Below are 15,854 nucleotides of genomic sequence, written 5' to 3'. Positions count from 1 at the left end.
ACCTGTAGTCCCAGCACTTTGGGAGGCTGAGGCAGGCAGATCACTTGAGCCCAGAAGATCAAGACCAGTCTGGGCAACATAGTGGACCCTGTCTCTGCAAAAAATACAAAAATTAGCTAAGCAAAGTGATGCATGCCTGCAGTCCTAGCATTTTGGGAGGCTGAGGTGGGTGGATTGTTTGAGCTCAGGAGTTAGAGACCAGTCTGGGCAACATGGTGAAACACTGTCTCTAAAAAAATTGAAAAAATTAGCTGGGCATGGTGGCACACACTTGTAGTCCCAGCTACTTGGGGGGCTGAGGTGGGAGATCACTTGAGCCTGGGAGGTCGAGGCTGCAGTGAGCCAAGATTAGGCCACTGCACTCTACCCTGGCTGACAGGGTGATGGCCTGTTTCAATTAAAAATAAGTTAAAAATACAATCCTATTATATTGCCTGACAATCCTATTTAACTGCCCTAGTCTATTTAATCTCCTAGTCTCTGACATGAGTATTTGAACCTTTCCTGCCTGCATTCAAACCTCTAACAATATCCTTCACTCTGATCTGATTACCTTGCTTCTCATTACACTGAAAAAAATGGAAGCAGAGAACAACTTCAACCTTCAGTTCTCTCTCACCCAACATGAAATCCACCTCTGCGTCTCTACCTGTGCATGCTTTTCCCTTTCTGTGTCTGTAGCTTAGATGAGCTCTCACCACTCCCTCTACTTGTAGACGAGATCCCTTCTCATGTATTCAAGGACTCTGCATCTTTAATTATCCTTTCTCTCCTACATTATCTATTTTTTCCTTAGAGAGGGATCATTCCCATCTGTTCATAAACATACTGAACTACCTCCCACTAACAAAAGAAAGCAAAATACAAAGAAAGAAAGAAAAAAGAAAGCTTCTAATGACCCTGTATCTCCCTCCAGCTATTACTTCATTGTCTTCCCTCCTTAGCATCAAGACTTTTCAAACATTTTCCCTACTTTCTCATCTCTCATTCTCTATTGAACCCTCTTCAGTTAAGCATTTACTCCAGACATTCTTTCCAAAGTATTTGATGCTTGGTTCTGTCACTGACAATCCATCACCTCTCTCTTCCTTGGATCACATTCTTTATTTGGCTTTTAAGTAACCATTCTTCTCTGCCTTTTCCCTTATGTCTTGCGATCATTTAAATATTGTCCCCTCCAAATCTTATGTTGACATTTGATCACCAATGTTGGTGGCGGGGCCTAATGCCTGGGATTTGGGTGATGGGGGCAGATTCCTCATGAATAAAATAATGCCCTTTTATTTACCTATTCATGAGGAATCAGCCCCATGGGGAGTAAGTTCTCACTAAGATCCCATGAGAGCTGGTTGTTAAAAAGAGCCTGGCACCTCTTTCTCACTCTCTTGCTTTCTCTCTCACCATGACATCTCTGCATATGCCAAGTATCTTCCACCTCCTACTATGAGTGGAAACAACCTGAGGTCCTCACCAAATGCAGATGGCAGCACTATGCTTCTTGTATAGCCTGCAAAACCGTGAGTAAATGAACCTCTTTTCTTTATTAATTGCCTAGCCTCGGGTATTTCTTTATAGCAGCACTAAATAAACTAAGACATGCCTCAACCTCACAGTGTTATAGTGATTCTAGCTCTATCTCACAACCTAATTCCCTATCTCCATTTGATTCCTAGGAGGTGTCATTCAAGCCTATGTCATTATCTATTATCTATCTATCTATCTATCTATCTATCTATCTATCATCTACCTATCTACCTACCTACCTATACAGATGGTTTCCAAATGTGCATCTTATAGATCTTTCCTTCACAACTCTAAATTCACATATACAACCTTCTACTCTTTGTCCCCATTTGAGTATAAAATGGGTATCTGACACATAACCTGGCCAAAACTGAATCTTAATTTTTACTGCCCCCCCAGATTCTCAAATTCTTCTTCAGGGCCTTTGCACTGGTTTAGAATTCTGTTTCTTCAGGCATCCACATGGGTTGCTTTCTCTATTCTGGTTATCTGGGTAAACATTACTAAGAGGCCTCCATTGACTACCCTACTTAAAATGGCAACTTATCTTTGCACTGGTATGTTTCTTTATTTTTTATTTCATTCCTCTTAATGGTACCTGACATTAAATTGCAGTCATGCATTGCTGAGCAATGGTGATATGTTCTCAGAAATGCATCATTAGGTGATTTTTGTCATTGTGAGAACCTCATAGAGTGTACTTGCTCAAAGCTATTAATAGATGATATAGCCTACTACATACTCTGTGATATGGCCTGTTGCTTCTAGGCTACAAACCTATACAGCATGTTACTGTACTGAATACTGTAGGAGTTTGCAGCACAATGGTAAGTATTTGTGCATCTCAGTATGGAAAAAAACACATTAAAAATATGGTTTTATAACCTTATGGGACTACCATTGTATATGTGGTCCATTGATAATGAAACATCATTAGGCTTAGCATGAGTAAATATATTTGTTTCTTTAATTTCTGTCTCTCCCGCTATGTATGAATAAATATATATGCATATTTATATTTTGTATTATATATATAATATATATATCTATATTTGAGACAAAGTCTCACTCTGTCACCCTGGCTGGAGTGCAGTGGCGCAATCTCAGCTCATTGCGACCTCCGCCTCCCAGGTTCAAGCAATTCTCCTGTCTCAGCCTCCTGAGTAGCTGGGATTACAGGTGTGCACCACCATGCCAAGCTAATCTTTTTGTACTTTTTAGTAGAGACAGGGTTTTGCCATGTTGGCCTGGCTGGTCTCAAACTCCTGCCTTCAGGTGATCTACCTGCCTTGGCCTCCCAAAGTGCTGGGATTACAGGCGTGAGCCACCACGCCTGGCCACTCTCTCACTGTATTTTAAGTTTCATGAGGGAAATATCCTTTTTTTCTATTTAGTTCATTATTACCTTCAAAATGTCTATACATGATCTGACACATGGTACATATGAACGCATGAATTAATGAATTTTATAAAAATTGAGTACTTGTTGAAAATTGTTATCTCACTGGCTGCTTTAATTTAAGAAAGAAAGAGAGAAAGAAATATAAAAGGAAGGAAGGAAAACAGAGAAAAAAGAAAAGAATAAAGAAGGAAGGAAAGAAAGAAGAGAAAGAGAAAAGAAAGACAGACTACTAAAAAAAGGCATGATTTACATTGGGAATTATTGTTCATTGCAATGAATTGTGTGTAAGGATAGAGAAGATATGAATTCTTGTATCAGATCTACTAAATAATTACATGATTGTAAGAAAGACACCTTCTTCTTTTGAGCATTTCATTGATAAAGTGGTTAGAAGAGGTACATGGGAGATTCATTTTTAAAATTACGTGAGCTATATCTGTCACTTATTATACCTACAAATAAGGCAATATTAGAGCATCTTATGATGGTACAGATTGGAATACTAAAAATGTATATATTTCACAAACAACAAAAATAAAAATAAACCCCATATATTGGCCATTTACTCTGTGCTAGATTTTGTTTTAAGGGCTTTTACAATATGTCATGTTTCATTTAATTGTCAGAACAATTTTATGAGTTAAGTACTTTAACCCCTATTTAACAAGAAACTGAGGCTTAGATGCTTGAAGAGTTTCCCTAAGGCCACACCATTAGTAATCCATGGGGCTAGGAATCAAATCTAGATTATCTGACCACCTAGATTTCAATCTAAATTAAATGAGAGAGTGAAACAGACACAGAAAGAGACAGAGAAAGAGAGACTAATATGAAGAGAGTAAGAATAAGTAGAAAAAAATCAGAGAAAAGAGAAATCGATACATATAAGGTCAAGAAACAAAGAAACAGAGACAAAGAGACAGAGAGATGGATGGAAATACTTAAAACCGATACTAGCATGGCAGTATATCTGTAAGAATGCATTAAATTATCTTATATACTACTTCTTTCTCTCTCTCCCCCTCCTCCACCCCCATTCTACACACACACACACACCCCAACATACACGCACAGACACTACTTATAATGACAGAATTATTGAGACTTTGTTTTTTCTAATATTTTTATCTTTAATTGAAAAGAAAAACCACAGCCTTAATCAAATAAGCACTGATAGTATAAGATGGTGGCCATTAAATGTCTGAATTTGTTACAAAATATATTATTTAGTGTCTAGCAGACAGTACTTTATGGGAAGGTGGCTAATCCTACCTTTCTCTGTTCATCACATCTGGATACTGACATAAGCAGGATTTAGAAAACAGAAAAATCCTTTAAACAAATATCACAATTCTTTGAAATGCATATAAATTATGAGATTATCATATACATATTTATAAAGCAAATATTCACTCATGCCATTAAAATCATGTTTATTAAGCTATACCTATATATGCATTAGCGTGATTATTTTAACACAATATTGGTAATCGATACCTAAATTTTGGCTGCCTTTCCTTGCAATAAATAGAGTGTTGAATTATTTATTAGATGCTCAACGGATGTCATCCAGAGTTTCATGTCTATATTTGTAGACTGAGAATGGCAGTCTAAAGAAACTACAATTTTATCTTCTAAATATGTAAACCATGTTGAGGTAGCTGGGGGAAATCTAGCACATGGAATCTATACTTAGAACAATGTTATTTGTTGCTTTTCAGTGCCTGCTATTTTCTGACTTGAATGGTGTCCATTATATTTTGTTTATCGGTATTATTGACACTGAGCATTCCAAGTTATTTTTCCAAATATCATTCCATAGCAGTCGGGGATAAATTAAAACTTAATGGATTTACTTCATGGAAAAAACATGTGTTCTCTTGTGACCACAAGGTGGCACAATAGTGACCAAAAATACTCAGCCTCCTAATAGAATTACAATTACCAGAGGCATTTACATAATTGTTATTATTAATCTTGTTATCACTACAATTATGACATTTCATAATTAAATATCACCCAACCTTTGGGGAAAAGGCAAAGTGCTTTTGTTTAGTTTTTGTCTTCTTTCTGCCTGCAACATCATTAATATTTTTTTTCCTCCAGTCTCCAACCCCACCAGGACAAGCAGGTCCACAGAGCTATCATTTTATTTATTATTCAAAGGTTTAAAACAAAGAGTAATAACTTAAATAATAAGTTACACTTTTGAAGAAGGATAAACACAACGTTATATTGTTCAATGGATCTAATGCTGCTCTCCATTCAGTCTTAGTTATTTCATGACCATGCTAACATTTATTTGCAATATAAGAATAAAAATACCATTCCAGAAACTTCGGCTTACACTACAGGTTCAGATTTGTCCATTGAAAATTGCTGTTTTCCTGCATTTCATGCCAGGCCCAATATTGGGAAGAGAACCCAGAATAGCCCACTGTGTCCTGCATTTATTTCACAATGGCTTTGTATTGAGAACAGGCCATCTCTCATCATGTTCAGGAGACTGGGAGACCACTGATGCCTGGGAATCTAGGTGTTGCAATGATGGTGAGCTACACTCATTGGAAAGGTATATAAGAGAAACTACCTTTTCCCCAAGTTAAAATGAAATACAAGCTAGCCAGGTACAGTTTGCCATTCGTCAAACAAATCACCCACCTGAAGATGCACTTCTTTTTATTTTTTATTTATTTATTTTTTTTGAGACAGAGACTCTCACTGTCGCCCAGGCTGGAGTGCTGTGTCGCGATCTCGGCTCACTGCAAGCTCTACCTCCCGGGTTCACGCCACTCTCCTGCCTCAGCCTCCCCAGTAGCTGGGACTATAGGCGCCCGCCACCATGCCCGGCTAATTTTTTGTATTTTTAGTAGAGACGGGGTTTCACCGTGTTAGCCAGGATGGTCTCGATCTCCTGACCTCGTGATCGGCCCACCTAGGCCTCCCAGAGTGCTAGGATTACAGGCATGAGCCACCGCGCCCAGCCCTGATGCACTCCTTTATAATAATAACATGAAGGGTTAGCAGTATCCATAAATGAGCATTTTCCCCCAACTTCCCTAGATTAAGAATTCTGGCATTTTACAAAATAACATGTATGATGATGCCTTTTATTAGTTTATGTCGTGAGCGTAAGGTGTCCCCATTGGAATTTTAGTGTTCTACTACGGTTATTACATTTTTCATGATGCTACTTGCTTCCTGCCATTACAATTGTAAAAGTAATATTTCATCTTTTTTGAAATCAAATTTTGTGGTGTTTTTAAATGGCTTCAATTTTCCTGTTTAAAATAGACCCAATTTTAGAAAAGGGCAGTAATAGCAGAACTGAAAACTAAATTCAACAAATATGACTTTAACTGAATTGTCAAATTATTATCATGGATGTACAAAATGTACATCACAGTGAGTTGTACATTAAAGAAAGATTTTTTAAAATTGCACAAAGTATTGTAAAATTGGAACTTTCCAGCTGAATTCAGATGGTACAGTACTTATGAGAATAGAAAATACTGCACTAAAATACATATGTATCTAACCCTGTTCAGTCTGCTATAACAGAATGCCATAAACTGGATGGCTTATCAACAACAGAAATTTAATTCTTAGAGTTCTGGAGACTTGACAGTCCAAGATCAAGGCAGATTCATTGTCTGGTGAGAGTCTACTTTCTGGGTCAGAGGCAGCACCTTTTCACTGTGTTTCCACAGGGTAGAAGGGGTGAGCGGTCTCTCTCAGGCCTCTTCTAAAAGGGCACTAATTTTTCTCATGAGGCCTCCACCCCCATGAGCTAATCAGCTTCCAAAGGCCACACCTCTGGATACCATGGCCTTGGGGGCTTAGGATTTCAACATGGGAATTTGGAGGGGACAGAAACATTTACACCATAGCAATGTGCCAATGAAATAAAAGCATTGTAAGCCAACAACAAAAAAATCAGGGCTACAAGTAGAGCGAGGAAAAATCAGCACATTTTGTGGCTGTAAAGAACCATAAAGTAATTTAAAGAACATCCATGTCATCAATGTTCAGAAATAGTGGACCAAGGAGGTTAACTCCCCCCAAACCCACAGCTCATTAATGGCAGCCCTGAGATGGAAATCAATTTCCCCTGGGAGCAGGAGGAGACTACGATCTCATACATCAACCACCATATCAAGGTGAAAACATAAGATTTTTTTTTAATTGTGATAATCAGTAGAGCATTACTATCCTACCGCTAATAATACTTTTGCTTTCAAATTCCTCTGAAATACCTTGCTATTACTAATATATATGGAAGAAAACAGAGAATATTCATTTACTGAATAACTCCTATCTGCCAGATAGTTAGATGTGTGTCTGTCTATACATACATATATATACATGTATATAAACATACACACACACATATATATGTATGTTGATATATATGTGTTTGTGTGTAAAGGTATCCTGACATACTCTTTGCAATTAGCCCGTACTATAGTTTGAATGTTTGTTCCTTCTAAAACTCATGTAGAAATTGAACTGCCATTGTAACAGTGTTAAGAGGTGAAACCTTTAAGAGGTGATGAGGCCATGGAGGCTCTGCCTTCAGGAGTGGACTAACGCCTTTATCACAGGAGTGGATTCATTCTAAAAGGGAGATTTTGTCACCTTTCCTCTCTCTCTTTTGCCCTTTCTTGTCTTTCCACCTTCTACTGTGGGATGACACAACTAGGAGGCTGTCCCTCAATCTTAGACTTCTCAGCCTCCAGAAACATGAGACAATAAATTTCTGTTCATTACAAGTTAATTGGTTGGTGGTATTTTGTTATAAGTAGCACAACATGGACTGAGAAAGCCCACAGGTAAATATGATTAGCTCCATTTACACTCATGAAGAAACTAAGGCTCAATGACAGTTAGAAAATCACCCAAGTTCATACAGCTGCCAAGGGGCACGCCTTTAAAAAAGGAAATTTTATTTTATTTTATTTTATTTTATTATTGTTATACTTTAAGTTTTAGGGTACATGTGCACAATGTGCAGGTTAGTTACATATGTATACATGTGCCATGCTGGTGTGCTGCACCCATTAACTCATCATTTAGCATTAGGTATATCTCCTAAAGCTATCCCTCCCCCCTCCCCCCACCCCACAACAGTCCCCAGAGTGTGATATTCCCCTTCCTGTGTCCATGTGTTCTCATTGTTCAATTCCCACCTATGAGTGAGAATATGCGGTGTTTGGTTTTTTGTTCTTGCGATAGTTTACTGAGAATGATGATTTCCAATTTCATCCATGTCCCTACAGAGGACATGAACTCATCATTTTTTATGGCTGCATAGTATTCCATGGTGTATATGTGCCACATTTTCTTAATCCAGTCTATCATTGTTGGACATTTGGGTTGGTTCCAAGTCTTTGCTATTGTGAATAGTGCCGCAATAAACATACGTGTGCATGTGTCTATATAGCAGCATGATTTATAGTCCTTTGGGTATATACCCAGTAATGGGATGGCTGGGTCAAATGGTATTTCTAGTTCTAAATCCCTGAGGAATCGCCACACTGACTTCCACAATGGTTGAACTAGTTTACAGTCCCACCAACAGTGTAAAAGTGTTCCTATTTCTCCACATCATAGCACCTGTTGTTCCCTGACTTTTTAATGATTGCCATTCTAACTGGTGTGAGTTGGTGTCTCATTGTGGTTTTGATTTGCATTTCTCTAATGGCCAGTAATGATGAGCATTTTTTCATGTGTCTTTTGGCTGCATAAATGTCTTCTTTTGAGAAGTGTCTGTTCATATCCTTTGCCCAGTTTTTGATGGGGTTGTTTGTTTTTTTCTTGTAAATTTGTTTGAGTTCATTGTAGATTCTGGATATTAGCCCTTTGTCAGATGAGTAGGTTGTGAAAATTTTCTCCCATTTTGTAGGTTGCCTGTTCACTCTGATGGTAGTTTCTTTTGCTGTGCAGAAGCTCTTGAGTTTAATTAGATCCCATTTGTCAATTTTGGCTTTTGTTGCCATTGCTTTTGGTGTTTTAGACATGAAGTCCTTGCCCATGCCTATGTCCTGAATGGTAATGCCTAGGTTTTCTTCTAGGGTTTTCATGGTTTTAGGTCTAACGTTTAAGTCTTTAATCCATCTTAAATTAATTTTTGTATAAGGTGTAAGGAAGGGATCCAGTTTCAGCTTTCTACATATGGCTAGCCAGTTTTCCCAGCACCATTTATTAAATAGGGAATCCTTTCCCCATTGCTTGTTTTTCTCAGGTTTGTCAAAGATCAGATAGTTGTAGATATGCGGCGTTATTTCTGAGGGCTCTGTTCTGTTCCATTGATCTATATCTCTGTTTTGGTACCAGTACCATGCTGTTTTGGTTATTGTAGCCTTGTAGTATCCACTTCTGCCTGATTTAGCCATGATCTTCCTACAAAAGTATGTCACACATTAGAGAAAAAGATGAATTGTTCTTCTCCCATCTCAAATGTGCTCAACACACCTGTTCTTTCCCATCATGAGGTGTGGTTCTGTCTTGTGAGCAGTTTTTAGTTCTGTGGGGTCTACCAGCACAGCATAGGCTGGTGAGGTTTTTCAAGCTCAATGAGCAGCAGCTTAGTTGAGTAGTGATATGTTATTTTGGGATGATAAGCCTACTCCTCTCAGGACCCGTCCAATTTAACAGGAACATGTTGAACAGTTTGAAAATAACACATGTTATTATGATATGAAGCAGTTAAGTACTTTTGGAAATGGCTTTAATTTAATGCCCAGTAAGTAGATAATGCGGGAGGATTATCCTGTATTATACGCAGTTTGATTTTTCCTCTGTTTGTTGCTATTCACCAAGCCTTAGGTGTATCTGAGCAGAGTAGTATTTTATTCTCAAAACTGTATTTTACTGAATGCTCATGATTCCCACAATGGAAAGGATGTATGATATAAGTCATCCAAAGTAATTTTGGTCAGATAGAACAGAAACAATTTACACTTGGATTGGGAATAATTTATATTTCTTCTACTAAATCATTGCATGATTTCTCCTTTTTAATTTTTTGTTTGTTTTTTTGATTAGGTCAAAGTTAAAAGTTAAGGAATGTAAATTATGAAACACCAAAAGAGATGAGTTTGCTGCTGGCAGTATTAACTGCCTACACTGTATTAGCATTCATTATGTGCTAGGCATTCTTCTAAGGACCTTATAAATATTTTCTCACTAACCCTTTTAACAAGTGTAAGGTGGGTACTGTTATTTTCTTTACTTCACAGTTGAGAAAACTTGGGCCCAGAGAGGTTAAGTAAATTGCCCAAAGTCACACAGTAAGAAAGCAGTAGAACTAGGCTGGGCATGGTGGCTCATGCCTGTAACCCCAGCACTTTGGGAGGCCAAGGCAGGTGGATCACCTGAGGTCACGAGTTCGAGACCACCCTGGCCAACATGGCAAAACTCCATCTCTACCAAAAATACAAAAAAATTAGCTGAGTGTGGTGGCGTGTGCTTGTAATCCCAGCTACTTTGGAGGCTGAGGTCTAGAATTGCTTGAACCTGGGAGGTGGAGGTTGCAGTGAGCCAAGATCATGCCACTGCACTCCAGACTGGGTGACAAAGTGAGACTCCATCTCAAAATAATAATAATAATAATAATAATAATAATTAATTTTTTAAAAAAAGAAAGAAGTAGAACTAGAATTCAAACTTAAGGCATTTGATTCTTAATTCTGCACCCTTAAATTTGTAGCTTAATACAGAAAGGAAATCTATAGCTAAGGAAACTGAGAATCAGAGACAGCAGCTCAGTTGCTCCAGGTGGCACAGTTAATAAGTGGCTGTATCCAGCCCAAATCTGTGTGATTCTCTCAGATTGGGCTGTTTTCTTCATAGCACTTGTTTCAAGAAGGGAGCACTTCCATTTAATGATAAAAACAAAAACAACAACAAAAAAAACCCAGTTGCTCCCCAAAAAAACAAAACAAAAAAAACCTGTTGTTCCTTGTGTTTGCTTATGCTTTAAGGCTGGCCCTGCCAAAAGACTAAACATTTCTGCTTCCAAGGTAAAAGGCTTGGTGGCAATAAATCAGTGTACATAGGTGTGCCTCACTGTACATTAGCATTTCCCTGAAAAGGTGCGAGCATTTTTTTTATTCAATTGTTGTTTGTGCACATTTTGAAGAAGTTTATCTTCTTTTATCATGGTTCTTACCAACTGCCTCCCACATTTCTTTTTTTTTACCTTTGTTTTCCCAGCTTCTCCAAATGTTTGTTGTTTTTTTTTTTTTCCTTTTGAGACAGAGTCTCACGCAGGCTGGAGTGCAGCGGCGTGGTCTCGGCTCACTGCAGCCTCCGCTTCCCGGGTTCCAGCGATTTTCCTGCCTTAGCCTCCTGGATAGCTGGAATTACAGGCACATGCCACCACATCCAGCTAATTTTGTATTTTTTAGTAGAGACAGGGTTTCACCATGTTGGCCAGGCTGGTCTCAAACTCCTGACCTCAAGTGATCCACCCGCCTCGGCCTCCCAAGGTGCTAGGATTACAGGCTGAGCCACCGTGCCCGGCCACTTCTTTGAATACTTAATGATCAATAACACTTCTAGAAAATACCGGCTTGCTATTTAACAAAGGGTCTCGAAATGATCATTTGTGCTGTTGACTGATTAAAATACTTCAACCTTGGGCAGCATCAGGTCTGCTTATTGCCCCAGATTGGCCACTGGTAATTGTGTTTTCTTCTTCCTTCCCTCCATGTCTGTCACTCTTTAGGCAGATAACTCCCAAGTTGGAGGTTTCTTCTACATAAAAAGGGATCTGATGTCCTCTTGATATCCTAAAAATGTTTGGTTCTGGAATTGGCGGCTAGCAGAGGCTAGCTCTGTCCTTAACCCGGCCCCTATGACTAGCCTCCCTTCCCCAGGCCAACTAGTGTCAGAAAGAATCAACCAGCAGCACGATAAATAATTGATCTTCAACATGTGCTTCTAATTCAAATAAAGGGCATTTAACCACAGTGAGTATCGCATGTGACTGAAGTATTTTATGTGGAAATTTGAAGATTTCTGATAACTTGCTGTAAAGAAGTTTTCACGGTGACTACATCTCCAGGGGCCCTTTCTATCTCAAGTTCAAGTTACTTAGACAGTGATTAAAGACCTTTTATTGGCCCGTGTGGTAAATGATAGCATAGAGGAAAAAAAAAAAAAAAAAAAAAAACAGCATTCTTTGGCTATGTAATTTAGCAAGACTTAATCTATTTGTTTGAGTTTTCATCCATCAGGCTTGCTGAAATACTTTAAATAATTAACCTGTTTCTCTGCAGACTGAAGCGTCCCCAGAGTTTCCATTCCAGGCCTGAGATGAGTGATTACCCAGCACAGATTGTCTTATTTATTTGGAAGACTCTCCAGCTCAGTCCAGCTGCTTTTTCTTGGGACAGCAGACAGACCCTGGACATGGTATCCTTTTACGTTACAGTATTTATAAAGTAGAATAAATCAATGAGACCCAACAGAAAAAGGCCATAGTTTATTTTATTCATTTTATTTTTGTTTTTTCTACCATCCCTGCTAGGTGCTCAGCAACTCAATCTATCTAATTTCAAAACATGTAGAGGTGTCGACATAAGCCTCAAAACTCTGCACAGAGAATCCCAAACCACAAGCTTGGACATTTCCAAGGAAAGAAGCACAGGGTGGCAGGATGAGGCAAGAGGCTGCTTACTCCAAGCCAAATCTTATGACCCAACCGCATAGTCATAAGAGGAGTGCGTTCAGTTGCTTTAGGAAACCAAGAGCAGTGAAAGAAAACACTTGGGAATTTACTGGTAGATAAGCTTTTTCTGATTGAAGAAAAGGTACAAAGTAATGCAAACCAATGATGGTTTCTGGGCAGCATTATGATTATGTCTTTTTAGGAAAATGCCCCTTCTAGGGGACCTTACTTGCTGTCTGCCCACAGATTTATCTGGACTGAATCTCGGTTACTAGTTTTTGCTTTCAAAGACCTCCTATCTAGGGGAACATTTGAAAAGAATTTACCAAGTGCTTCCCTGCTGCATAATCTGTGTGTTCTGTGTTAACGCCAACTTGCATTTTGCATGTGGAGCCAAAAGCTCTCTTCTCGGGAGCCTGGGTCATCCTGCTCCTTTAAAAATGAAAGTGTGAGAGAGAGAGAGGCCACGCTGATTTTAGAATTGAGTCAGGGCTTTGTAATTTATAGAGTACCCAGGGTAAATAGGCGTGGTTTCTAGATATCCACAGGCAAGTCTTACCTTAAAAGACACAGGACTTTGCACACACCTTGCAGAACATTCAGGACAGAAGAATCAAGGCTTGTAACCGATGAGACTAATAGAATATATTAAACTGAGTAGAATGTGGTGCCTAAAAATTTACATAAAAGTGGCCCAGAGAATCCACTCAGCACATGTCCTGGCCAACTCAGAAATGATGAAATACAAATATTTAAAGAAAAATCTGGAATCCTCTCAAATATTCTAAATGGATGCAGTTTGGTCTTGGTGAGGGATAGAGGGTCTGAGACAATATTAGCAGAGTTTTATTTTTTGCCCAAGTTGTACAGTGCCTGCTTTATCCAGGTTTCTGTGGATTTTAGACCATTCACCCTAGTGAAAGTCCCAATAAAACACAGAATATAATTATATTGGGGGGAAGAAAGAAGCAAAAGAGCAGTGGGCCTGGTTAATCCTTTTATCAAGGTCACGCCACCACCAGCATCTCAGAGGGATTTCCAGGCCAAAAGCAATCCTTTGTGTGTGTCTTACAATAGTGGCATGTCCTCAACTCCTTTGAAAGTATGAGGTCAGGAGTTCGAGACCAGCCTGGCCAACATGGTGAAACCCCATCTCTACTAAAAATACAAAAATTAGCTGGGCATGGTGCAGGCCTGTAATCCCAGCTACTGGGGAGGCTGAGGCAGGAGAATGGCTTGAACCTAGGAGGCAGAGGTTGCAGTGAGCTGAGATCATGCCACTGCACTCTAGCCTGGACAACAGAGCAAGGCAGTCTCAAAAAAAAAAAAAAAAAGAAAGAAAAAGAAAAGAAAGCAAGCAAGCAAGAAAGAAAGCTAGCAACTCCATCAACTGTCATGGACAAGTACAAGTTGGACCTAAGTTGTGCATCTTTTTTTTTCTTACCAGCCTTGTTTCCTGGATAATTTCCCTTAGATATATTGCTCACTGTGTCAATTAGAAATCATATTTATTTTCATTTATGAAAAAGACATCTGGAGATAGGCAATCTAGGGCTGCAGTCTTTCCTACCTTTCTATTTTCCCTTGTAGGGGGTGTCCTTGATTTGCATTCTTACAAGGTGACTTCAAGAGCATAAGCTACCAAGTTAGAGGTCCAGATGGAGAGAAAGGTGAGCAGGGAGAGGAACAGGGCATGTGCCAGCCAAGTCAGCTTAAAAGCTTTCATAAAAGCCACACCCATAGATTCCTGCTAACATCTCATGTGCCAGAACTATGCCAGGTAACCCTACCCTCCAGCAACCTGCATCGGGACTGGAAATACAGCTGTATTTTTTTTTTTTAAAAAAAACCTGAACACATTGTTTTCCAATTAGGAATTTGTTAGGGAAAAGAAAATGATTGGAGAGTCGATGAAATGGAAATTTAAAATATCCACCTTACTATGTTATTGTGGGGATTAAATCCATGCATCAATCACTTGATAATACTCACTAATCTGGTGGCACATGAAAATAATATTTTCTTCTCTCTCCTTAGTCTTACTCACTTCTCCAGGGCCCCCTTCAGAAACAATAGCACATGGTGGAGCAATACCTTGATGCCACAATTCATTTTAAATCTATTTAACTTCATTGAATAATTTCATTTTGGGGGAAAAAGTGGATGGCATAAGAAAAAATATTCAATCAACTTCTCGTTATTGGCAGAGCATTTGAAACTAGAATTGCCATTTTACATAGAACCTGCTTGTGATACTTACAGAAGCAACTAATTTTTACTTCAGATATACCTGTTCTACAAACTGTTAAAAAAAACCATAAAAATGCTTTACAATGCTGCCTATGTTCTATTTCTATGAAGCAGCATTCTTATTTTTGGTGCACTGTACCCAATGCTGACCACATCAGCAAACAGAACTTATACCACTGAAAATATAGGTATATGCACACACTTTTTGCATTATTTTAAGATCTTTATTATTAAGTAACTCATTGGGGTTGTCAAAGTATGTTATAAAATTACACAGATTATTAGAGATATATATTACATAGAAATGCTGATTTTAAACTCTCTTCTGAGTACAAGCATTTGATTATAGAGGCTCATAGAACAACAAATGTATTTCACGGGACATTGATGCCCCTATTCTGGTATTGACAAGGCAAACATCAGCGGTAGCAGAGTCAACAAAGCAAAGTAAGGTGAAATGAAACTAGATGTAGGTAAAACAAGCTAAAAATATTTTTAAGTGTTTTTGTTTATTGTCATGGTGGCTGTTTTCTACTTACAAGATTGCAGTACTCTAATTTAGCCAAGTAATTGCTGCTGTAAAATCCAAATCTACAGAGTGCATAATTTTTTAAATGGAGTGTGCATTCCTCAAGCAAGACTAAAAACAATCTTACTTGGGTCTCTAATATTAAGCTTCAGAACAGTTTTGCAACTTTTGACCTGAACAAATCTCTTATCCATAAAACAATAGGAATAAAAGACTGCATACGTGCATTTAAAAAGTAACTTTATTACTCCCAGGCCAAAAAAAAAAAAAAAAAAAAAAAGGGAAAAGAAGGAGAAAGGGAAGGATGAGGGGGAAGAGGGAAGAAAGGAAGGAAAAACAAAAAAAGAAAAAAGAAAAGAAACAGAAAGGCACTCTATCTACCTATACCTATATATTTTACTTGTATTTATAATCTTGGCATATATAATTACTTCATTCACTTGTGCGTTTTAATTTACATGGAGAGAGAGAGA

Source organism: Pongo pygmaeus, chromosome 19, assembly GCF_028885625.2.
Source record: "Pongo pygmaeus isolate AG05252 chromosome 19, NHGRI_mPonPyg2-v2.0_pri, whole genome shotgun sequence".
In the NCBI taxonomy this organism is placed as follows: domain Eukaryota; kingdom Metazoa; phylum Chordata; class Mammalia; order Primates; family Hominidae; genus Pongo; species Pongo pygmaeus.
This window is presented reverse-complemented; position numbering follows the sequence as displayed.